Consider the following 25,509-nt stretch of genomic DNA (forward strand, 5'->3'; position numbering starts at 1 on the left):
GTGCTGTGTGCACACCACAGGAGCCCTTCAAGGTAGGGGCTATCAGCCCCATTTTACAGAATGAGGAAACTGAGGCTCAAGGAGGCTCATTTACCAGAGGTACCACAGGTATGAAAAGAGGGAGCTGGACTCACAGCCATGTCCCCAAAGCCTGTACTCTTAGCATACCTACCCCCTCAATCCCTGGCCAGATGGATGGGTGGGAACAGTCCTCTCCTTTCAGCTCCCCGAATCCTCCCGAGCCTCCCCTCCCACCTCCCACCTCTGCACGGTTCCCTGTTCTCCAGGCAGCCTTCCGCGTCTGCCCCGGCCATGTGGAGTTCCACTGCCACCCAATGAGTCTGTGATGTACTCGGGTTAGATTTTGATGCCTGCCCCTGACCAGGAGAAGCGCCCGAGTCTTCTGCTGTCTCTGCCCCGGTGTCACTGTCCACAGGGTCAGGGGACAGGGATAGGGTGACGAAGCCAGAAAGGGCCGCGGAGTTGACATGAACCCTCAGGCAGGGCACAGGGCTGCATGTTCTAAGGGCAAGTTTTACCCAAGGCCTGGACAGGGGGTCACAGGGGACACCAGGCCTGTTTTGGCCCTGGGCTGAGCTCTGGGGAACACAGGACCCCAATCAACCCTCAACAGCCCCACAGAGCTCCCGCCCTCCTACTGCTCCCTCTGTCTTACTCCGTCTCTCTCTCCCTGCCTTTCCCACCCCCTTCCCCTGCCCTTTTTCCCTTCCTAAAAAACACAGAGAAATGGGATTCAGAAGCCTACACCGCCTGCGAAGTATGGTTCAGCCTCCCCCAAAGAGGAAATGCCAGCATGCGGGTTCTCATGGCAACCCCAGCTCCTCCCTGCCGCAGCCGCCCTGCGCCCATATGGTAAGATTCACATGGCATTGACTCAGCTGGGCCCTGGGGTCCCAGGCCTAGGCCTCAACAGGGCTAATGTTGGTTTATTCGGCTGCCTTGGCCAGAACCTACCCTCCTGAGCAAACAAGACCACCTCCTGCAGGGACTCTTTGGGGGTGCTTAGTCCCACCCAGGGTGCAGGGAGGTGGGGGCAATATTCAGGAGCTGCCTCAGCCCTGAGGAGGGGGCTTTTCTGACCTGATGCAGACTTTGTTTCTCACCCTTAAAGGCAGAGCAGAGTGGGCTGGCCTAACAGGGTAGGAGGGAGCTCCCTTGCCTCCTCCTTCCCTCTGCCTTTGCTCCCCGGTATGTCTCCTGGACTTTAGGATTTCCATGTTAGGTGTGGATGGATACAGGAAACAGTATGGAACTGGGGCTTGTTTCTTTGCTCCTGGCAATCGTGCACCAGCTACTTGCCCCCATCCCAAGCCACAGCACGGGTACCCAGCAGCTCTGATCTCTGAGCTGTGGAATGAGGAAGCAAGGCTTGGGCCCTTGCCATGGCTGAGCTGCCCCAGGGCACTGCCCGTTCATGCCTCTAACTGCTCTCCATGCCCAGGGCAGCTCCTACCAGCCTACTATGTGGACTCATGGTTTTCCAGGCCAGCTGGCATTTCCATGACTAATGAAATGGAAGCTAGTGCCAGGCAGGCTTGGGAAAAGCAGGGCAGGCGGCTGAGAAACAAATCTTCCAGGGCCTGGCACCCACTCTGCTTCCTTTCCCAGGGCCCCGCAGGACAGACAAGCACAGCGGTGCAGTGGAGGGACGTCTAGGTCCCTAGTACTGCCTGGATCCCTCCACCTGACCCTGGAGCAGCTGCCCAGAACTCAGATCACCTGCAAAGAACCACCTTGGGTGGGTTAGGTGTAGTGGGAGTTAATGGGGGGACCAAGCCCCAAACCTGAGGGGAGTGATTTAGTCTTGGGACCCACTTAGTCTGGCTTCATGAATGTGGCTCCCTTCACCACCTTGGGGCCATTCTCCTTGGATGCTCTAAACCCAAAACTTCCCTGTCTTGATCCCTCCTGTATTCTCCCATTTCTAATCCCCTCTCCCCAGACATTTCTATGAGTGTCAGAGTCAGGGAACCCCAAAGGGGATGGGCCTGAGCCCTTAGGAGCACATCGTTGGGGCCCAGAGAAGGTCAGAAACTGTACAAGCTCACACAGCAAGTCTGGTGTCAAGTAGTCCCAGACTACTGGATGGATGGATGGATGGGGGCGGGGGGAGCCGGGAGCAGGGATTCAGGAACAGATGGGCTTTGAGGCTCCTCCGCAGGGGCTTGGGGGAGGGGGAGGAGGCCTGGAGAAACTGGAACTGTTACAAAGTTGCGAGTTAAAACATTCTTCACACTCCCGCCTCCTTTACTGTTCTGATGCACCAAGATGTGACAAAAATGTGTCAGATTTTTAAAAAACCACACACATACACAAATGCCAGTCCCCATCTCTGCCGCCCGCCCAAGCTTGGGCCATCTGTTCCCCGGGGGTGGGAGGGGAGTGAGGCTTGGCAGTTGGTGTCATCACTCTGGATACCCCCAATCCTAGGTCTGGACCAATGTCCTGGCCCAGAAATGGCCCTCAGGTAACGGCGGGATGTCTAAGAAGGTGAGCGCTTAGACACTTGCTCTCCCCGAGCCGTGCTGCCCCACCCTGCTGCCAGGCCACTGCCAGCTCTGCCCACCCTGCAGTCCAGCTCATGCGCAGCCCCTCACTGAGCTGGGCACTGCCCCTCCTCTCCAGTTTGCTGCATTTGGATGCACTGGGGCTGGGAGCCCACCATCATGGTATAGATGGGAAACCGAGGCCAGAGAGGAGGAGAGACTTGCCCAGGTCCAAGTCCATGCCCCTCATTCATTCATTCAATGAATGAATGTCTTCCAGCAGAAGGGTGGTGAAGACAAGAAAACAGGTGGGCCTGGCAGCAGGGCTGGAGGGGAATTAGGGTGACCAATCATCCTGATGTCTCTGGGACTGTCCTGGTTTTAGCTTTAAAACTTCTGCACCCTGGAAATACCTCGGTCCCAGGTGGACCAGGATGACGGGTCACCTGGTGGCTACTTTAAGCTGGGCATACATAAGCTGAGTCGCAAACATGGGGATTCAGTGTGAGGGTCTGGGACGCTGAGAGAGAGGGGGTGCACTCTAGGGGGAGGGAGTAGGCAGATACATAGGGCCTTGTGGGCCCTGGAAGGGAATGGGGGTTTTATTTGTTCACAGAGTCAAATTTTATCGCGGTCACAGAGTCAAATTAGGGAGCATCTGGTGCAAAGGTTATAGCCTGTAGAGAATTTTTAAAAAATTCATCAAGGCTGGAGACAGTGGCTCGGGTATGTGAAGCTGGCAGAGACTAGATCTTGCCAGGCCTCCGAAGCTTCCCAAGGGAATGGGGACTTTAGCCCAAGGGCATCAGGGAGCCACTGAAGGGTATAAAAGTAGGGGCTTGATGTGGTCAGATTTGCAAGTAAGAAATCCTAAGGCCCCAGGCTGGTCATGCTTCCATGTAGGGCCCTAGAATACCATACATCACTGTCCCCACCCCCAGATGTAGGAGAGTCTGGTCATCCTTCAGGGCCCAGCCCAAATGCCACCTCCTCTGAGAAGTCTTCCTGACTTGCTGAGAGAGGCAGGTGCAATCATGCCCTACTCTGGGCTCCTCCACCCTGAGGCCCCTCAAGCATGGGTCCCAAGGGAACCCTCATCACAGTGGCCACCCCTGCCAGCTCCCACACATTGTCACACTAGATCCCCAAAGCCATCTGACCAGATCCACGTCCCAGGTGTGGACACGGAGGCTCAGAGAGGGGAAGTGGCTTGCTTGAGACCATACAGCATTTGGTGGTTGAGGTCAGTTCAGAACCATGTCACTTCTTTCTGAATTCAGAGTCCCTGGGGCCCTGCCCACAGGGCTGTGGGGATGGGGAAAACAAGGAATAGATGAGCGGTCATTACCAGGGAAAGCTGGACGGAATGGGCTGCAGGATAGGGCGGCTGGCTGTATGGGAAAAGCTGGCCACGTCTGGGAGATTTATAATGGAAGTCTCCCAGAACAATTACTGAATTACCAGGCAACCTGACCTTGCAAGCTGGCAGGCAGGAGAGGCTGGGGTGAGGTGAGGGGGTAGCCTAGGAGCAAGTGCTCAGCCTCCTCCAACGGGGGTCCCCAGGGGAAACAGGAGACTGCCTGGTGGAGAGGGAAAGGGGTGGGGACTGAAATGCCACCATTAACTCACACTTGTCTGTTTAAAGTGGTGAGGATCCTGTCAGAATGCAATAAGCCCTCCTCGCCCCGCACGACAGAGTTCATCAGGGCATCCTTCTGGATAGGAGGATTCAGCACAGTTATTTCTCTTCTCTGAGTCTCCGTCTCCCCATCTGCAGAATGGGGATCCTCATCCCAGCTCCACTCACCCTATAGGGTTTGTTTGAAGCTCACGTTAAGTCAAGCTTATAGACGGGCTCTGGGTCACGTCCAGCCTACTGTAGAGTCAAGGGTGTGGCCAGAGGGCCGGGCAGCTGCTCGGCCACAGGAGACTTGGAGGGGTTCAGAGACCATGGAGGACGTTGCCTTTGACTTCTCAGGGGGCCTGTGAGATGACCCTCAGCACCAAGGGACTTTCTAAGGGATGATCTGAGGTTCCTGCAGGAAGGCTGCCAACCCTGGAGCACCAGCCTCCCAGGCGTCTCCTGGGAGAACCGTGAGCCCCCAGGGAGGAGCAGAGACTCTCTTGCCCTTGCAAGGTGACCTCAAGTGAACGCCCGACATAGTTTGCAGTGCAAACAACTGGACTCTCTTCTCTGTGCCAAGTGGGAGGTAATCCCTGTACAATGGGGATGTACTGGTACTTCTCTGTACAACTGGGGTAGAGGTTTGGAGGAGGCAGGGGTTTGCTTCCTGCCCCCCCATTCTCCTCCTGCCCCTCAACACTCTTCCCTTACCTTCCTCCAACTAGAAATTAATTTGGGTTATTAGATTAATTAAATGGCTTAATACAGCTTTTTAATACTTGTACAGTGTTAACAACAGTGCCTGACCCACAGTAAAAACTGAGTGTTAGTGATTATTATTGCTATTATTATTAACACTATTACTATAATGCTCTTCTGTTCAAATCCAAATACCATAGGCAGGATAAGTTGCTACCAATCACTCACACCTTAGTATGAATTAGTTTAAAAAACCTTCTTGCTTTCCTGCTCAACCATCTAAGGTCAGCTTCTCTTGGGATGAGGGTAAATTTGGAGCTTGTCGTGCGGGGGGCGCATAATAAGAAAGACCTGGGCCTCTGAGCATTGTATTTCAGGGTGATGTTGCCCAGGTCTTCCTAGCCTGGGTGGGTGGAGAAGGTAGAGAGTGAAGGGTGAAAAGCCTTCAAGGGCTTAAGTCTGCCCCTAGTCCTCAACCAAACCAGGCGTCTGGTCTGGGAGCAGGGAAATCCACAGAGGTAGGCGGGAGATGCCTGCCTGGAACACAGGCCTCTTCCCAAGACAGGCAGGAGGGAAGGCTGGGGGTAGAGGGGAGGCACTGAGCTGTGCCCAAGCCTGGCTGCCTGCCCACCACTGCTCTGGGCACTGCGGGGGGAGGCTGGGGAGATGGGGACGGGTTGGGGGGTGATTATGGGCAAACAGAGTGGAAAATGAAGCCCTTCAGATGACAAATGAGTTTAACAGAAATGAGATGGGCAGAAGCTGTGATGAGAATGGCAACGCCGGGCAAAGGTGAGCTGATTCTCAACCAGGCCTGGCTGGGAAGGCTGGGGTAGGTCAGCTTCGCCCCTTGCCCTCACGGGCTAGCCAGGCTGCAGGGGCCAGTGTGCACGCCCCCATACCCACCTGGAATCTTCGAAGAAGGCAGAGGAACCGAGGAGAGGTAGTGGGGCCTTTGGATTAACAAGATCCCACAGGAGTGGCAGGGTGAAGTTAAAGCACGAGGGACTGTGGTCAGACTTGCAGAAGAAATTCTCGGCCAGCACAAGGAACAAACTGAAGGAGTCTGGTGTCCTAAAGGCACGCGTCAGCCCTCTACCTTCGCTGGGCCTCAGTTTCCCTGTCTGCACGACGGCTGTGCTGACTCAGATGTTCTCGCAGACCCTCCAAGGGCCGATGGCTCTGGGCAGGGAGAGGCTGTCCCAGATTCTGCCTCAGTCTCCACGGGTCATTCCTACCCGGGACACTGCATGCGGCCCAGCTCTCCTTCCAGCCAGGATCCTGCCTGGCCCTCTGAATGGAGGCGAGAGGAGAAGGCAGAGGAGGAGCAGGGCCCACCTCCAGCACAATAACTAGTAACCGGGCTGACCGACTGAATTATACCTTTTCCACTTCCTTACCCTATTGATCCGGGAGGACTCACGCGTGTGAGCATGTGTGTGCCCCTGGCCCGCGGGGTTCTGGGGGCTCCAGTGCTCGCGCTGAGCCGGTCAGCTTATCAGGGGATGGCGTGCTGGCAGCTCGGGCCCTCCCGGTGGGAACTGAGCTCGCCCCGGCTGCCCCAGCTGTCTGGCTCCTGCCCGAGGGGCCCCGAGCCTGTGCTTGCAGCTCAGCCTGGCCAGGGCCGTAGGGGAATGGGAGAGAGGGAAGGGCCCGGGCGTAGTGAGAAGGGAAGAGGGGTGGGCCTGGCTGGGGCCCTTGGGAATGAGGGGGCAGGAAACTCTTTTCCACAGGTTCTCAAGGAGGGGCCAGGCTGTCCAGGAGCCTAAATAATGCCACAGGGACCCCAGTGTGAGAAAAAAAACCCCAGTCCTGCTCTGGGGCCCCATCTCAAGAGGCCATGCATGACCCCGCCCTCACCTCTCAAACCTCCACCCTCTCCACCCTCTCTTCCCTGACCCTAGTTAACTCCTCTCACAGCCAGACCAGTGTTTCCCTGAATGCTCCAGCCTGGGAGTCTTCACTCCGTAAGTGTCTGGTGAGTCAAGGGAGGCCAGCCACCCCTTCCATGGCCTCAGAAACAATCCCTGTAGCCCCTTCGAAAGATGCATGGTCTCTGCGTCCATATTTCAAAAGAGTTTTTAAGTCCATGAAGCGACTCCTGAGCCATCCTATGCACATACACACACAGCGCAGACGTGTGCCAACACATCCACACACGTGACACCGGCATCTCAACAGCCACGCCCCCCATGGGACACATGCACTCTGAAAAGAGACGAGCATCCCAGCGGGCTCTGGGCCTGGAGGTTCTGGGACAAGCTGAAGCCCCTGCAGGCAGGCAGCTGCCACTCCCCACACCTGGCAGGCAGGAACTGGCCTCTACGGAAGCTGGGGGTGGCTGGGGTCCCCCCTTCCACACGACAGGCCTCTCGAGGATCTGTCTCACCTCCACCTGCATCACACCCTGAGGCTAAGGCTACCCCAGTGGCATTAGGAAATCCTTCCTATGTCTAGCTTAAATCAAATCGATGCTCTATCCTTTCACTAAACAGACATTCTTGGGCAGGCACTGAGTACCCCATAGTCATGCCCTGGTAGAAGGAAGGTGAGATTTGCTGGGTCACCTGAGAACTGTGTGCCAGGGGCAGTAAGAAGGAAGTGGCTTTGGTGTCTCCCAGGGGTGGAGGTAGGGGAAGGCGTCCAGTGTCCCTGGGTGACTTAAACCACAGCAATTCCCCGTGATCCCGTTTTCCCAGCTGAAGAGGAAATACCCCTCTCCGCTCTGCCCCCAGTCCAGTGAATGTCTCCCTGAGCTCACTGGGAGTGGCGAGGCTCCCACTCTGGACTTAGGTCCTGTCTCAGACATTGATTTAACTTAGTTGAGTCCATCCTGAAATGGCAGTAATGTCTTTAGCCGTTATCTGTCCACCTTCTCTTGGAAACCCCTTCCCACCCCTGAGGCATCCTACCCAGACCTCAGACCCTGCCTATTGCCTGAAACTCCACCACTAGGGGTCCCTCCTCTGTGTCAGGCATTCTCTCCACGGGAGTGCTATTACACAGGCCCCAGCTCCAGCCAGGCCTCCCCAGCCACTCCTCCCCTCATCCCCAGAACCCAGGGGCTGAAGCTGGAGGGTCCAGTGGGGGAAGGGAGAGCTTCCGCCACCCTCCATGCAATCAGCAGAGAGTGGCAAAAATGAACTGTGAGTCCCGGGGCGTGGCTGGGGAAACACTGAGGCCAGAACATGAGGTCACCTGGACAGAGAGGCCCAGGGAGGGGCGAGGAGGGGTGAGTCTGGGGTCCCACCACAGGGCATCTGAGGCAGGACTGAGACAGGCCTTGGCCTTCAGACCACAGTCTGAGTTTGCAACACTGAGCATCTGCTGGGGAAGGTGGGAAGATGCCACGGAGCTTTCCCTGGGAGACTGACCCAGATTTCTCTCCCTCTCTCTCAGCCACATAGGAACACCGGGTATGAGTGTGTGTGCGTGCGTGTGTGCATGCGTGTGTGTGTGTGTGTGTGTTATTCTCAGTTCTGGCAGGCAGAGGGGTGGTGGGAAGGGAGGAAGCTTGCTGAAAGCTCTGGGAAATGAGAGAGAAATCCTCCCCAAATCCCTTGCTCTATCACTAATAGCTAAAATATGCTCTTGACAACAAGGTGAAAGGCCCCGAATACTCGGGCCTGACCTTGCCACCAGGAGCTGGAGCCCCAGGCCTGGCTGTTGGGGGAGAGCCCCAGGCCCTGAGTGGTCAGGGCTGAGCCTTAACCCCACCCTCTGGCCTTCCTGACCTCTCCTTCCTGGGCAGTGTCCCACAGGTCACACTGATGCTGCCCTGTAAGGCAATGAGCTCCCCATCATGGGGGCTGTACAAGTGGCAGGGGGAGGGTACCTACCTCTCAAGATCCCATGGCAGGTACTTAGGGATGGCTAGGGAGGGGGCGAGCACAAAAAAGAGCTGGATGGCCCCTCCCAGCGTGAGCTGTCCCCTTGATGCCAGGTCTACCCACAATGCCTGTCCCCAAGGGATTAGACCTTAGCACTCAGGGAAGGGCTTTGTGAGGGGAGGGCAGAGCTGGGCCCAGGCCTGGCAGCGGGAGGTTCAGTAGCTTTCTGGCTCCAGTGGAAGGAAAAGGGTTTGTCCAGTAGGGCTGCTGGTCATGGCTGGGGGCTCTGGTGTACACATACAGATGCAGAACTGTACCCACAGGGTCACACTCCATCAGACACACACACGTGACATACACAGAGACCTGCATGTGCAAACAGAAGCAGGGCTGTACACTCAGGTATGAGCTGGTACACTCACGGGCACACAATGGACAATGGTTGGTTCCCTCGTGGGCTCTTCTGGGCCCCGTGAGGCATGTGAGAGAAACTTTCCCCAGAGACTACTAGGGGCTCAAGGTAAATCCTTGAAAACCTTCCTGTGGTAAGACTCCAGAGGGAGGTGTCCTCCTCTGCCACATTCCAGGCTCCTTGCCAGACCTCTGCCCTCGGCAGGCCCGGCACCAGCTCCTCTCCAGCCAGGCCTTCTCTGCGCCCTGCACGGCGGCCACCCTGGTCCCCTCCTGAACCCAGAGAGCTGGGGGGGTTTGTCCTTGTGAGGACCCCAACATCCTGCTGAAGGGCGGGAGGAACCCTATGCTCATGCACCGCTCGTGTGAGACCCTGGGCATGGCCCTGCCCCTGTGGGGCCTCAGTCTCCCTTCTGCCCGATAAGGCTGACCCCTCCGGAGGGGTCACTGTGAGGACTGGAGGTGTGGCACAGGTGGATGCGGCCACAGCCATGGGTGCCCTCCAGGCCAGCTGCAGCCCAGAGCACCTAGTTCCTGAGCCCGAGGCAGCCTCCCAGCATGGTCAGGATACCCTTAGTCCTCACACACCCCCTCACAGCGGGCTCAGTCACCACCCATGGACGCTGACCTGTCCACGCCTCACCTGACACCAGGCAGGAAAGGAGCAACGCTGAGCTTCCCCGACATGTGTGCTGGGCCTGTGGCCATCTGCAGAAGCCCTGGCCTCTGTCCTCACACGCCCTGCGGTGCATCTTTCCAGCATCTGCAGGAGAGAGGAGGTGCACCCGTCCTCCCGACAGCTCCCTCAGCCACCCCTACCCTGGCTCCACAGCCAGGCCCCCTTGGGTATTCTGTAATTGAACTCCTTGCCTTTTCCTGAGTCTGCCTGGCTCTCTCAGACTCAGAGCCTTTGCACAGGCTGTTCCTTTGCTGTGATGACCTTCCCTCTCCATCAGTCTGAAAATGCTTCCCTCTCCTTAATGAATCTATTCAAATGTTTCCTCCTCTGTGCAGCCTTCCTCCCCCATTGTGCTCATACCCACATGATGCTCTGGTACTGTCTCCACGGGGCAAGTCTTAACCCGGCACTGGTCAGGTCTGGCTATGTTCTTGTCCTGACTGGCTGTGGGCTCCCCCAGGGCATGGCCAGGACCTTCATCTCAGCATGCTTAAGGCTCTCCTTAGGGCCTGGCACTGAGTACCCAGCATCCAGCAAATATTTATTGAATGAATGAATGAATGAACGATGCGAACGTGTGGACATCCTTGCCAAGTCCCAGCATAAGCTGAGACACAGCTTTGAAGTTCTCTTTCAAGGGGACAGATGTGCCTTAGGGAGTCTTACAGTCAGATGCTGGTCCCTCATTCAGCAGACACCACCAGCGAGGCATACAGTGTATGAAGCCTCCGTCCTCAGGGAGTGCACCGTGCTCCTGGGAGCACCAGAGAGCCCTGGGAGGGGAACCATCTGCATGACGCAGAGCTCCGAAGAATGTGTTGTTGCCACCACTACCTCATTTGCCGACTATGAGCACCTGCTGCGGGACCAAGGAAGATGTGGTCCCTGCCTGCCCTGGGAGCTCATGAAGTAGACATGCAGGTGGAAGAAACGACTTGATGGGCTAAAGCTAGAGGCAGAGGAGGGTGGCTTGGGAGCCACAGAGCCACACATCCTGGTTCATGCTGCCCACCTCTTAGCGGCCCTGTGATCTTGGGCAGCTAGCTTAATTTCCTTGCATCTGTTTTCTTCATCTGTAAAATGGGGATGATACGTGTATTTATCCCATAGGGTTGTTATGAGGATCAAATGCTTATAAGATGCTTTTAACAGTGCCTGGCACAGAATAAGCACCCAAGGAACAAGAACGGCCACTATTATTTGTTTTATCATTAGTTAGAAGCAGCCCTAGACTAGGCGTGCAGAGAACAGGCAGGCTGGCGGCAAAGGAGGTGGGGAGATGTCTAGGGCTGAGTAAATCAACCTCACCAGAGGATGTTTGGTTTGGCTCTTTCTGCTCAAGGAACCAACGGATCTAAAGAGATCTGGGTGGAGGGACCCTGAGAGGAGGAAAGAGGGGAAGCCTTCACTGAATGGACAAGTAGTTTCCCAAGGGTCTGGGAGTGCTAATCTTAGCCCTTTTGCTCAGAATGTACACAGATGAGAGAAGGTGTGCTAGGACCTGCTGGAAGGGGCTGTGGTTGCCTTGCCGTGGAGGCCAGCGCCAGCAGGGGGATGCAGATCTGATGTGGCAGGACTGGGCATGGGGTTGGGGGGCATTCTCCCAGCTGGAGGAGAAAGACAGAGGGCTGAGGAGCTGCTTTCCCACCTCTGGGGAGGCTTCCTGAGATGTGGGGGACCTCAGGCTGATGCCTGTGGACTTTCCCAGGGGTATGGATGCCTCTGTTTAATCCAAGCTGTCCTGGCAGAACAGGGAGGGGCGAGAGGGCATGGGGTGAAGGAGGCAACCTGGGAAGTGAACTCTCTTGGGGTACACGGGACAAAGGGTGCTCTAGCAGGCTGTGCTCAAGGAGAACAAGTGCCTGGGGAGGAGGGAAGAGCTGTCGACCTTCTGCTCAGCCTCTCGCTTCTCCTTCTCCCTACCTAAGGCCACCGCCCCCCCATCAGCCATGTCAGTGTGACATTAACAGGCTGACATTAACAAGCTGGAGCTCCTCCACTTGTCTGCCAGATCGAGCCTCAGCCATGGAAGAATTGCTAATTACAGCCACAATAAGGAAATATCAATGATGGACGTCAATATTACTGCCTCTTGCGTCCCTGCCTGTTGATTTGGAGATGAAAAGAGCCCTGTGGCTGTCTCCCCAGGACAATGTTGAATGATGACAGAGGAGAGGAGAGCTCCATGTAGAGAAGGCAGCACCCTCCAGCTCGATTCATTCATGAAACTGGGGACTGTTTCCTCTGGGCAGGGTCCCCTCTACCAAGGGCCAGGGCTGCAGCTGCAGGCAAAGGGTTCATACACAGGGAGAAGACGCTAGTGATCTTGCTTAAAGCCCTGGTTCACCACGTGACTTCAGGCATGTCTTTTGCCTCTCTGGACCTCAGTTTCCTCATCTGCCAAATAGGTACAATAATTCTAGTCCTGCCTATCTTGTGCAATGTGGAGGAGTAAATTAAGTACAAAAGCAAGGGTTGAGAAGGGTGATCTTCAGTGCAAATACAGGGGCTTTAAGGGCCAGAGGAGACAAGTGGGGTTAGGGTTAGGGGCTCGGGGGCACTGACAAAGAGACAGACATGTCCCAGTTCAATGAACTCTCAGAAGGAAACATGCTCCCCCAAGCCTCCATCAAGCACTCAAAACTTGGTGGAAACCAAACAAACCATAAGCCAGAGAGAAGAGAGGCAAAGCTTGACTCAAATGTGCAGCAAACCAGCTGACACCTCTGAGCCCCTGAACTCGTGAGGACTTCAAGGCTTTTGGTGCAAACCCACAACCCTGAGTGCCATGCCGGTCACAGGCAGAACTCACACACAGGGTGGACTTTCACCCACCAAGAGGGTCTCATAGGCAGCCTCCCCAGAATCAGAGAACACGGAACAGTGGAGAAGCACCTTCAGAGACAACCCAGAGAGCCATGTGAAATGCACTGTCCATGCCAGGGTGCATCACAGGCATGTGTAAGCACGCACCCTCAGAATACACACGCACGGCCAAGTTCATAAATGAATGTGCAGAGGCGACACAGGCAAACACACACCACACACATGTATGTACGCAGCGTCTTAGGCCCAAAGCCAAGGTTCTTCCTAGTCCATGAAAAACTCTCCCTATCGAGAAGGAAATAAAAAGCCCCATGCGGCCTTCTAGGCACATGTGGCCTCTCAAACTGTGGCCAAGCCAAGCAGCAGTGGTTAGGTGCCTGGGAAGCGAAGCCCAGCATGGCCTGAATATTTCACGGGAGATTTTGCTTCACAGAAAATCCCTTCTTTGCCTCCGTGCATGTCAGGGTATAATTACCCATTAGGTAGTGGAGCAGAAACCTGGGAAGATGTGTGCGCAGCTCCGAGTCTGGGCCCCTCGCTCTGCCTCTGCCTGCAGGCCTGGTCCAGCCTGGCGGGGCCCATCCCACCTCTCACCTGCCCCTGAGGGAGGGAAAATTGGATGCCATTTGGGACATGGAGTGTTCTGGCTCAGGGTCACCTCTGTGCTAGGTTCTCGGACTCTGCCCCTAGCTAAGGAAGGGCCGCAGTCCCCCATCCTTTTGCCCCTCACCCCACCCTGTTCTCTCTGCAGGGGCTTAAGACCACTGGCTTATCTCACTCCCTCATCTTCCCTCTTCTCCTCTCCAGCCCGTTGAACTGTTTGCAGTTCCCCAAACAAACGACAGAAAGGACAGAGAAAAAAAAAGAAAACAGAGAAACAGAGAAGACTGAGAAAGAGAGAAGACAGACAGGAGGTAAGCGCTAGAGGAAGGGAGAGAGTAGCTCGGCTGGCCCCTGGAGAACCCCACCCCCACCCCCCCAGGGCTCACCCCTCAGGGAAGAGAAAGAGGAAGCGGTTTCACACCTCTTTGCTTCTGCTTCCCTCTGGAGCACTCTCCCTCACTCCTTTTGCCCTTAGAAATGTCCACTCAGCCTAAATTAAGCTCAGGTGATAACTCCTCCAGAAAGCCCTCCCGGACCCCTCCCCAGGTCAGGAGCTTTCTGTGGCTCCTACAGCCCCTTGTGTTTCTCTCCATCACTGTTCTGTAATCAAGGGCTGAAAACTTAGATGCCTACAGGGACCAGAGAGGGAATGACAGTGTAGGTAATGCAATCGGGAGATGGGCAGGACTTGAGAAGTAGAGAGCACACGCCCTGCCTAAGGCATCAACACCAAGCCACTTTATGGCCCAGTGATTCCACTCCTGGGATAAACCCAAGAGAATGGAAAACAGGTTCCCACAAAGACCGTTACACAAATGTTCATAGTGGCAGTATTCATAATTGCCAAAAAGTGGAAATATCTAAATGTCCATGAATGAATGGATAAAGAAAATATGGAATATCCGGAGAATGGAATATTATCAGGTCATAAAAAGGAATGAAATACTGACACATGCTACAGCATGGATGAACTTTGAAAACATTGTTATGTGAAAGAAGCGAGTCACAGAAAGCCATCTCTTGTATGATTCTATTTATATGAAATGTCCAGAATAGGCAAATCCATAGAGACAGAAAGCAGATTAGTGGTTGTCAGGGCCTGGGGGATGGAAAGAGGGGGAGTAACTGCTAATGAGAGTACAGGGTTTCCTTTTGAGGTGAGGAAAATGCTCTGGAATTAGATACTGATGATGGTTGCATAATCTTGTGAATATACTAAAAAAGACTGAATTGTACACTTTAAAATGGTAAGTTTTATGGTACGTGAATTATATCTCAGTGAGAAAAAACAAATTGTTTAAAATGGAACAAAACCTATCCATAAGCCACATCCCTGGCTGGGGCCTCCAATTTTCAACCTCTAGTTCATACATCTGTCTCCCCCCACAAGAATGGGGATTCGGCCCTACCTGAGGCTCCTCGGTGGTCCCCAGAGCTGGCGCCCCAAGGGCAGGCACTTGAGCCACAACAGTGACCACAGCAGCATGTTGACCCAGGCCACATTTTGTGCTTTGGTCCAGAGTCCCTCCCTCAGACAGCTCTGGTCCAGAGTTACAGACGTGCCTCAGGTAAGGCCACAGAGGCCCAGGTTCAGGATTGACTGAACTAAGGTCACATGGCAAGTCGGGGGCAGAACAGAGAAGCCAGGCCTCCCAACCCAGTACAGGATGACCAGGGCAGCTGGTAGCCAGACTCTGGTGGGCAGAGGAAGGTGGACACAAAAGCATGGACAGCTCTGCAGCTGCTTCCTGCCTCAAGGCCCCCCAGATTCCCCAGGCCTCAGAATCAAGTGCACCTACTGGATCTGGCCTCAGTCCCCTGGGGCCCTAAAGGCATCTCAGCCACTGCGGTGAGACCCCTGCCCCTCGCTCCTTCCTCAGCACCCCCGCCCCCCAGGGAGCCCAGAGTTGCTTCCCACAATTCCTAGGCACAGCTGGCACCATGACCTAGACATCCAGGTCCTAAGAGGCCCAGCACGGCTTGCCTGGACACTGTGGGTTGCCGGCGGCAGAGGCCAAGCCTCCGGGGCAGAATGGCTTTCTCGTAGGGTGACCAACCATCCCAGGACTGAGAAGTGTTAAAACTGGGACAGTCCTGGGCAAAATGGGACAGTCGGCCACGATGCCCGAGAGGGCCCATCCCCTTTCTCTGCCCTGGTAGGAGCCACAGAGGGAGGGGGCGCCTTTCCTCAGAGGCCTTTCTCCCCTTCCTCTCGTTCTCACCTTCTCCTTGTCTCAGCCATCCTCCCTCCCAGAACCATCCATCAGCAGAAAGGAATCCTCTCTTTCAGCTTCCCCTTCAGGTCCCTCAAGGACAGCAGGTTTCCAGCACTAGCCCCGTGAGCCCCTGTGTTTGTGGAGATGCCCTGGGGGCCACTGGGTGGACGGGAGGAGGGGGGCAGGGTGAGGCCCTTTACTCCTCCTTCAGTCATGGCCTCCCTGTAGACTGGCAGGTCTTGCAGGGCAGGAAACTACTTTTTGTTTGGTTCCCAGATGTGCCTAGTCTAGACAACTAGGTGCCCATTTGCTGAATGAACGATTGGGTCTATTTCCCACTCTAGGCATCCCTACTGCAGGTTTGAACTGCTAAAGAGGTCTTCAGGTGGCCATGGAGGCCTCCTCCATCTGACCCCTCACACCTCCCAGCCGCCCCCCAACTCACTGACAGGCCCCACCTCCAGCACCTCCAGAGAGCCCCAGCCTTTTCTCCCATAGGTCCCCCTTCTGGAGCCTCTCTCAGCCTGTTCCTAGGCATCAAACTCAGTTCCTCCCCTCCTGGAAGTCTGACTTCATCACTACCTTCCCCCTCCCATGAGGCTCCCTCCCCAGCTGAGCCCTTGAGCACCTTAGGGAGGGTGTGCAGGTGAGAAGGAGGGAAGAGCTGGAGGTGTGCCTGACTGCAGGTTACCCAGGACTCGGGCCAGCCTCGAGCTGGAAGGGCATCTGGGTGTCTCCGGGTCTGTCTGCCAGCAACTGCGTGCAAGGCCAGCGTCGGCTGGCAGAGGAGAGGAGGGGAGGGGAAGGGAGAAAAGGGGAGAGGAGGGACAAGATAGGGAGGAATAGGGAAGATGAGGGAGCTGCTCTTAGCCCCAGAGCCCCAGGAAGGCTAAGTCAGAGTCCAACACGGTGATGAAGCAGCTGGGCAGCCAGTTACATGTGGACACAAATATCCCCCAAAGACACAGATCATTCCCCCACTGTTCAGAGTGAAGTAAAGGGGGAAGGAAGCCCCTCCTAAGCCTGTTCATACATTGACCCTTGAGCCTGGTCACACACTGAGTGCCAATCCTGTTCACACAAGGAGCCCTGACCTTCTTCCCACACACCAGACCCTGGTCCCACACAACAAGTTGAGACCCTCCTCACACACCGAGCCCAAAGCCTGCTCACACCGAGTCCCAACCCCCCCTCACACAAGGAGCTGCAGCCCTGGTCACACGCTGAGCCCTGACCCTAGTCACACGGGACCCCCAACCCTGATCACACAGGGAGCCGAGACTCTGGTCACACAGCAAGCCCCGAGCGTGGACACACACTGAGGCTCGACCTTCCTCAAATGGAGAGTCCTGACCCTGGTCACACACGGAGCCCTGACCCTCATCACATGCTGATCCCAGAGCCTCTGCACACACAGAGTCCAGACCCACCTCACAATCGGAGCGCCAACCTCTTCACACTGGAGCCTGGACCTGGTCACACACGAAGCCCCGACTCTGGTGACACAGGGATCCCCGACCTTCCTGACACATGGAGCTCCAACCCCCATCACACAAGGAGCCTCAACTCTAGTCACACACAGAGCTTTGTCCTTAGTCACACAGGGAGCTTGGACCCTCCTCACACACAGAGCTGCGACCAAGGTCACGCACGGAGCCCTGACCCGCAGAGCAGACTGGCTCTCAAAGATAGAGAGGAGGTTCCAGAGGCATCAGCCTCTCACCTGCCCCAATTCCTCAGGCCTGGGTGACAGATCCAGTGTTTGGGTGCCTGAGATAGATCCCAGCTCTGAGCGACTGTTGGCAGCTGGTGCCCGAGGTGGATCGTGGTGGCTGATTTCCCGACTTTCTCAAGACCAAGACTGAGCAGGTGACCATCTCCTCTGTGTCCAGGACACAGCACGTGTCTAGCAGACACCAGGTCCTCTAGGAGCCCCAGCCCCAGGCTTCCGTGGAGAGGCTGCCATACCCCTCCCTTCCCCTCCCCCAGCTCTGCAGCGCTTGCTCCCTTTCTCCTCTCCCCCTTCCCCTCCCGCAAGGATCCAGCTCCACCTCCCTCTTTTCCAGGAAAAAGCTGTGAATTGCCAGGTACCTGTCCCCTCCGCTTTCACCCCTCCCCTCTCCTGGCCTTCCCCAACCCAGATACACATGGAATAGGGCCCCCTTCAGTGTCCTCAACTGGCTGTCAGCTAATCCCTGCAGAGGTGTTAACTGATAATTAAGATGTTAGCTGTAAACTTAACGTGTGATTCTCTGCCAGGAGTATTTTGGTTTTAACAGGTTGCTCTTTGAAATGGGAAAACCTTCAAGATCCAGCCAAATGGCAGACGGGGATGCTGAGCGGGGGTGGGGGGGGTGGGGGGGTGATATTTTGTGTCTGGAACCCTTCCAGCCTTCCTGAAACCCAACCCCTCTCACCTCCCCTGTCACTGGGATGGATAGAACACAAGCATGGGAGCCGAGAGAGCGGCCTCCCAGGCTGACTCCACCTGCTAAGAGTTGACGCCACTGGACACGTGATGAAGTCTCTCTGAACCTCAGTTTCCTCACCTGCAGACGTGTATATAGAATACCAACCTTGTGGAATTGTGACAGCACATAGGAGGCCCTCAGCACTGTAGAGCTCCCATCATCCCTAACTTCCCCTTGTTTCTTCCTTCCACTCCTCCCACCTCCTCACACTCTAGCTCTAATCAATCTCCAAGTCTACCTATTCTCTGGACTTCTTAAATCTTTCCCCAGGCAAAGATCAATGGAATCAAACAGCAAGGCCTGGACAGACATGAGAGCGTGAGGACATTTGGCACATGATAGAAATGGAGCTTTAGAGCAGGGAGAAAGGACAGCTCACTCAATAAACAGTGTCCAAACAACTGGCTAGTCATTTGGGGAAAAACCATGTAGATCCCTATCCTCAAACCACACACATAAGAACATTCCGAATGAACTAGGTATTTAAATATTTTTAAATATCATAAAAACTAGAAAACAACATAAGACATCTTTTCAAAACTCTTCAGTGGGTAAGGCCAGAAACTCTAAAGGAAAATAGTGACAGATTTGACCACGGGACAATTTAAAACTTTTAAGGGGTTTGAAAAAAAAACTCCATAAATTTAAGTGACAAAAAGCCCCCCACAAAACTGTGAAAAAAATATTTGCAACATATGACAGGCAAAAGGGTTAAATCTCTTACCCTCTTACAAATCAGTTTGCTCTTGCAAGTCAATAAGATGCATTTCACACACCCTCCCACCATCACTGAACCAAGGTCCCCTGTGACCTCCCCACTGCTAATGCATGATCAATGCTCAGTCTGCATCTTACTCGACCTTATGCTTGAAACATGTCTTGCCCTTGGCTTCCAGGATAGCATACCTGGCTCTCTTCCACCTCATTCATTACACCTTCTCAGTCACCTTTTCGGTGCCTCCTCAGCTCCCTAACTTCGGACCAAAGGAGGCTCCAGGACTAGGTCTTTGGTCTTTCTCTTTTCTACCTATACTCAACTCCCTTGATGCTCTTATCCAATCTCATAGCTTTAAATGCTATCTTTATGCTGATGACCCCATATTTGTATCTCCAGCTCAGACCTAGCCCCTGAACTCCATCCTCACGTATCCATTTCTACTCAGATGTCTACTAGCATCTCACACTTTACATGTCCACAGCCAGGGCCTGCTCACAGGTATGCCACCTGGGCAGTCGTACTGGGCCCTACACTCAGAAAGGTCCCAGGCTTAGTTTAATGCTCTACTGTCACCACTTTGAAATTCTTAATATTATTTTTTAAACAAAGGGCTACCCACTTTCATTTAGCTCTGGTCCCCACACATTATGTAGCCAGTCCTATCCACAGCTGAGCTCTTCTCCTCCCTTACACCAAACCCACTTCTCTGCCCCGTCTCTGTTGATGGCAGCTCCATCCTTTTCCCTACTTGGGCCAAAACCGTTGGAGTCATTGTTATGGACTGAATGTTTGTGTCTCCCAAAATTCATATGTTGAAGCCCAACTCCCAATGTGATAGTATTTGGAGGTGGGACTTTTGGGAGGTAATTTGGGTTAGATGAGGTCATGAAGGTGGGGCCCTCATGATGGTATTAGTGACCTTGTAAGAAGAAGAAGAGACACCAGAGCTTGGTCTCTCCGTATGCACACAAAGTAGTCACGTAAGCACATAACGAGATGGTAGTCATCTGCTAGCCAAGCAGGGGGTCCTCGCCAAGAACTGAGTCTGCCAGCACCTTGATCTTGGACTTCCCAGCCTAAAGAAGTATGAGAAATAAATGTGTGTTGTTTAAGCCACCCAGCCTATGGTATTTGGTTATGGCAGCTTAAAATGACTAAGACAGTAATCTTTGGCTCCCTCTCTCTCTCAAACACACACACCACCTCATCCAATCTGCCAGGAAATCCTATTGGCTCTATCATTAACAAGCACCCAGAATCTGTCCACTTCTCCCCACCTCCATCAAGACCCCCTGGTCCAAGCCCCCACCATCTCTTCCCTGGATCATCGCAACAGTCTTCTGACTGATCTCCCTGCTTCCGTTCTGGCCCCCTTCACAGTAGCTGGAATGATCTGGTTAAAATGAAATTCAGATCATGTCATATCACTATTCAGAAACTTCCATGTCTCCCTGCTTTCCCTGCTTCATTCTGAGTAAAAGCCAAGGCTTTAGGGTGGCCCACAAGGCCTTGCGTGATCTGGCTCTTGATCCCTCTCTGGTTGCACATCCCACTCTCTCCCTCCCTCACCCTGTTCCAGCCACACTGGCCTTCTCACTGAGCCCTGAACAGGCCAGGCCTGCTCCTGACTCAGGGTCCCAGACATTTGTGTGACTCATTCTCTCGCTTCCTACAGGTCTTTTCTTTACTGCCACCTCCCAGTAAGGCCTTCCTGACTACCATATTCAAGTCACCCAACACCTCCCATCCCCTCACCTGCTTTATTTTTTTCTCCTTAGCACCTAACACTCATACTACACACAGTATATTTCACTTGTTTATTTTCCCTTGGCTGTCTCTCCTTCACTAGAGCTCGTTCCATGGAGCAGAGGGGGGTTTTTTTTGGTCAATTTTGTTCACTGTTAGGTCCCTAACCAAAACAGTACCTAACACGTAGTAGGTGCTCAATCAATGCTTACTGAATAAAGGGACAGATGAATAGAAAAATGAGCTGAGGGCGTGACATACATAGGCAATTCACAAATAAGTTGAAATGGCCAAAAAACGTACACAAATATGCTCAACTTCATTAGTGATCAAAGAAATGTAAAAGAAATCAGTTTTACCTATCAGATTGGTGGGGATTTAAGTGATTGATAATGTCATGGTTGGCAAGGGTGAAGGGAGGAGGCCTCTTGTACACGATAAGTGGGCACAAGTTTCTGGAGGCTGATCTGGCCTATGGATCAAACCTTGAAATGTGCGTAACCTCTGACCCAGACAGTCCACTTCCAGAAACACTCCCAAAGGACCCATAACACAAGTGCACACAGAGGTACGAACTGGGAGGTTCTCTGAGTGAGGCTTATAAATAGCCAAACATCGGAAACAATCTAAATGGCCACCAACAGGATTAATAATTGATAAAATAATTTAAAGACCATCCATACAATGGGCGTAAAAGGATAGAGAAGAAGGTTAAAATGATCTACACAATATATTAAGTGAAAAATCAAGTGACGGGGCAGTATATCTAGTGTGATCTCATGTTTTTCCTTTTAAAATATGTTTGTAAGTACACAGAAAAAAGTCTGGAAGGATATGATATATGGAACTAGTTAGCAGTGGTTAGCCCTGGCGAGGAAGAGATTATGGGAAGAGGTTGAACTCCATGCTTTAAATACTTCTACACTGTTAGATAGATAGATAGATAGATAGATAAATAGATAGATAGACAGACAGACAGATAGATAAACACATAGAGAACATGTTACCTTAACAGTTGGAAAAATGACTCCGCCTAAGGAGAAGACACTTCCTTTGTATCGCTTTGCCGTCACTGCCGAGGTGGGCTTTCGTGGTAGTAGCTGCTCCCTCATGATCTGGCCCTGCCTCATCCCTGATACCCCACCACCTCCACCCCAACCCCCCCAGCATGCTGGGTTCCAAGCTCAAGAAACCATTTTCTATTCCTAGATCCTCTCACAGCTCCACACCTGTCTCACAGCTCTGATCACGGGCACAAGGCCCTGACCAACCCCGCCCAGTGACCGCCTCAGCCTGAATTCTGCTGTCAGAGAGCCAGAGGGGAAGACAAGGACCCCAAGAGCACTCTTAACAGCCAGGACTGCTGCCCCAGCGTCCAGCAGGAACCCCAGGTCTCTGCCCCACGGACAGTCTGCAGGACCTGGGCGATTAGGAAATACCCATTGATTGTGGCCTGAGTAGGCTCGGCCGCCCTTGGCTCCAGGGCACCCTCCACAGGCACTGGATGCAGGTGATCCGAGGGGACCAAGGTGAGCCCAGCAGGGAGAACCGAACACAGGAAGAGGGAGCCTGGGGTTTCAGCTCCCACTAGGGTTGCCAGATTTAATAAATAGAATTGTATGTCCCATGAAATATTGGGGACACACTTACGCTAAAAAAATGATTTGTTGTCTTTCTGAAGTTCAGATTTAACTGGACACCTTATATTTTTCCTGGCAAGCCTAGCTCCCACTGCATCCCAGCCCTTGGGGAACTTGGCCCCAAGCAGAAAGCCTCCCTCCACCTGGGGCTCCCAGGAGAGGCAGAGAAATGTCCTCTCTCAGGCCCAAGACCAAGGGGATTAAAAGTAGGCAGGGCTGTTCTTGGTGCCGGAAAGAGCACCTCTGCCCTGAGGGTGTCCTGTAGAGAGCGTAAGTAAGAGGCACCACTCACGGAATCACAAACATCAGGGGAGTGAGTACAGCGACTCTGGCAGGGAAAAGCCAGTGACAGCAATGGATGAGAAACCTCAGATGCAAAACCTCCCACTGCCAAAGAAATTGGCAGGTGTGTACCATGAAGGATCCTTAACAAACCGCTGACAGCGAACGTGTGAGAGCCAAACGGGGGGCCTCTCAGTGTCCCAGGGACGCGGCCTGGTGAGGATGGCTTGCTGCTGGAGTGGCCCACTTCTTGGAGGTCTGGGAACTCCTCCCCAGGAGGCCCTGCAGTGACTGGGGACTTCAAACCCCATGCTGTGCCCCTCCCTCCCCATTGCCCTGACACGGGCCCATTCAGCCGGGGCGGGGGTCCTTACACTTACAGCCCTCCCACCCAGTGCAGGGGCATGAGGCAGGGAGAGCCCCCCTTGATCTCCCCCTACCTGGGTTAGACGGCACCGGGAGGCAAACAGATGGTCCTCTGGGGGCCCGGGGAGCGGCAGGAGGAGCGGCCTGTCCGTCTCGGTCCCAGCATGCACTGTGGGAAGAGCAGGAGGGTTAGTGCGGACAAAGATGGGGCCTCTGCTACCCGGGGTGGGCCCGCCTCAGCATGGGTCCCCCAAGGCAGATCCTGACCCCCTAGCCCAGCGGGCTCAGCGCCGCCTCCCACCTCAGGGATGGGCCTTGGGGCACCGGCCTCCCTACCGTCTCCCAGCCCCCTGGACTGCCCTCCCAGGCCTGGTGTCCAAGGGCCTGTTCGAACCCCTCCCTTCTCACCATCTCACACTGTCTTCAATGGGTCAGGCCCATCTCGGCAAGTCTTGTTCAAAACACACACACACACACCACACACACCACACACACCAGAGGCAGCTCTACCTCGTTCTCTCTGAGGTTCCCTTTGCTACCCACGAAGTCTGTCCCCTGCCTCCTGGAAGCTTCACTCACATGTCCTCACCTCCAGCACCCTCAACCCAGGATGTCTGGCTTCTGTCCCACCACTGCCCACAATACCCTCAGCAAGGACCCCCACCTGCCCGTGCCCGTCCTCCTGCCCCAGCCTGCTGGGTCTCTGGCTGGCTGACCACTCCCTCCTGTAGAGGCTCCTGACACGTACTCTCCTCACTTTCATCGCACCCCTCCATCACTCCTCCTTACCCATGGTCACGAGCTGCTGTTTCCATCCTCCCCGGGCCATCTCACTCACACCAGTGTTTCAATCACCCTCTGTCTATGCCCCCCAGTAGCTCCCATCATGCCCAGAGGAGAGTGGAGGCCCCTGACCTGTCTCCCACCCTCCCCTCTCCTCCCTCAGCTCCAGCCACAAGGGCCGCCCCGCTGTTCCCTCTGCCTCCCTCCAGATCCACACAGGCCTGGCTCCTCCTCATCCAGGTTCAGCTCAAGACACCTCCTCAGAAAGCCTTCCCTGACCACCATGTGCAGGAGCCCCTCCTTACCCGTGTCACACTACCCTGATTGACTGATTTCTCATTTCGTTTTCCCTGTCGCAACAATCCCACGGTGAGCTTTATTTCCAGTCAGGTTAATTGAGGTATAATTTACTTGCAGTAAAATTTACCCTTTTCAGATAACAAATACTAGTGAGGATGTGAAGAAAAGGGAATCCTTGTGCACTGTTGGTGGGAATGTAAATTGGTGCAGCCACTATGGAAAACAGTATGGAGGGTCCTCAAAAAATTAAAAATAGAACTACCATATAATTCAGCAATTCCACTTCTGGGTATATATCCAAAGGAAATGAAAACACTAACTCAAAAAGATATATGCACTCCTATGTTCACTGAAGCATTATTTACAATAGCCAAGACATGGAAACAACCAAAGTGTCCATCAATGGATGAATGGATAAAGACGATGTGAGATATAACAAAATATTATTCAGCCATAAAAAATAAGGAAATCCTACCACTCGTGACAACATGGATGGACCCTGAAGGCATTATGCTAAGTGAAATAAGTCAGACAAAGACAAATACTGTATGTGGAATCTAAGAAAAGTAAAATAAAAAAACAAACACATAGGAAAAGAGATCAGACTTATGGTTACCAGAGGCAGAGGGTTGGGGGAGGAGGAATTGGAGGAAGGTGATCAAAACTTCTAGTTACAAGATAACTAAGTTCTAGGGACATAGAGTACAACATGATGACTATAGTTAACACCGCTGTCTGTTATATAGGAAAGTTATTAAGAGAGTAGATCCTAAGAGTTCTTATTACAAGGAGAAAAAACTTTTTTATCTCTTTTCTTCCTCCTTTTCTTTCTATTGTATCTATATGAGATGATGGATATTAGGTGGTAATCATTTCACAATATATGTAAATCAAGCCATCATGCTGTACCCTTAAATATATACAGTGATGTATGTCAATTATTTCTCAATAAAACTGGATCAAACTTTACCCTTTTTAGTGCACCGTTCTAAGCTTTGATAGCTGCATACAGCGTGTAACCACTACTGCAATTAAGATACAGAACAATTCTATTAACCCCAGATCCAAAAATCTCCATGAGCTGTCCCTTTGTAGTCAACTCCCCCCACTCCCTACCTCTCACAACCACTGATCTGTTTTCTGCCTCTATAGTTTTGTCTTTTCCAGAATGTCATACAAATGGAATCATCTATATGTAGCCTTTTGAGTCTAGCTTTGTTCATTTATCAAATAATGCATTTGAGATTTACCTGTGTTGTTTCTTGTACCAGAATTTCATTTTTTTTTTTTTTTTTTTATTGCTGAGTAGTATTCGATTGTTTATCCATTCACCAGCTGAAGGACATTGGGATTTTTTTTCCAGTTTTTGGTGATTATGAATAAAGCCACTATAAATATTTGCATACAGGTTTTTGCATGAACATAAGTTTATATTTCTCTTGGGTAAATACCTAGCAGTAGGATTGCTGGGTTATATGGTAAGCATATTTTTAACTTTATAAGGAACTGCCAGACAGTTTTCCAAAGTGGCTGCACCATTTTCCATTCCCACCAGCAACATATAAGAGTTTCAGTTGCTCTGTATCCTCACCAGCACTTACTGTTGTCAATTTTGCAAGAGTCATTGTAAGAGATACTGGGGGTTTTAATTTGCACTTCCCTAATGACTAACGATGATGAGTGATTTTTTTATGTGCCTGATTTATTATTTTAGTACCATCACTATTTGAAAGTACCATCTTGATTTAATTATTTCCGTTTATTTTCCATTTCTCCCATCATATGTGAGAGCAGGGACCTTGGCATCT

General features: G+C 53.1%; 1 protein-coding gene across 1 annotated transcript in view; it reads right to left on the reverse strand.

Moving 5' to 3' along the window:
* LINGO1 (leucine rich repeat and Ig domain containing 1) overlaps positions 1-25,509 on the reverse strand; it is a 77,394-nt gene that overhangs the window by 40,748 nt on the left and 11,137 nt on the right. The window contains exon 2 of the mRNA XM_036839515.1: positions 22,693-22,787. The gene's annotated coding sequence lies outside the window, so the exon portion shown is untranslated. The remainder of the gene's footprint in view (positions 1-22,692; positions 22,788-25,509) is intronic.

This window comes from Balaenoptera musculus, chromosome 2, assembly GCF_009873245.2.
Source record: "Balaenoptera musculus isolate JJ_BM4_2016_0621 chromosome 2, mBalMus1.pri.v3, whole genome shotgun sequence".
Lineage (NCBI taxonomy): Eukaryota > Metazoa > Chordata > Mammalia > Artiodactyla > Balaenopteridae > Balaenoptera > Balaenoptera musculus.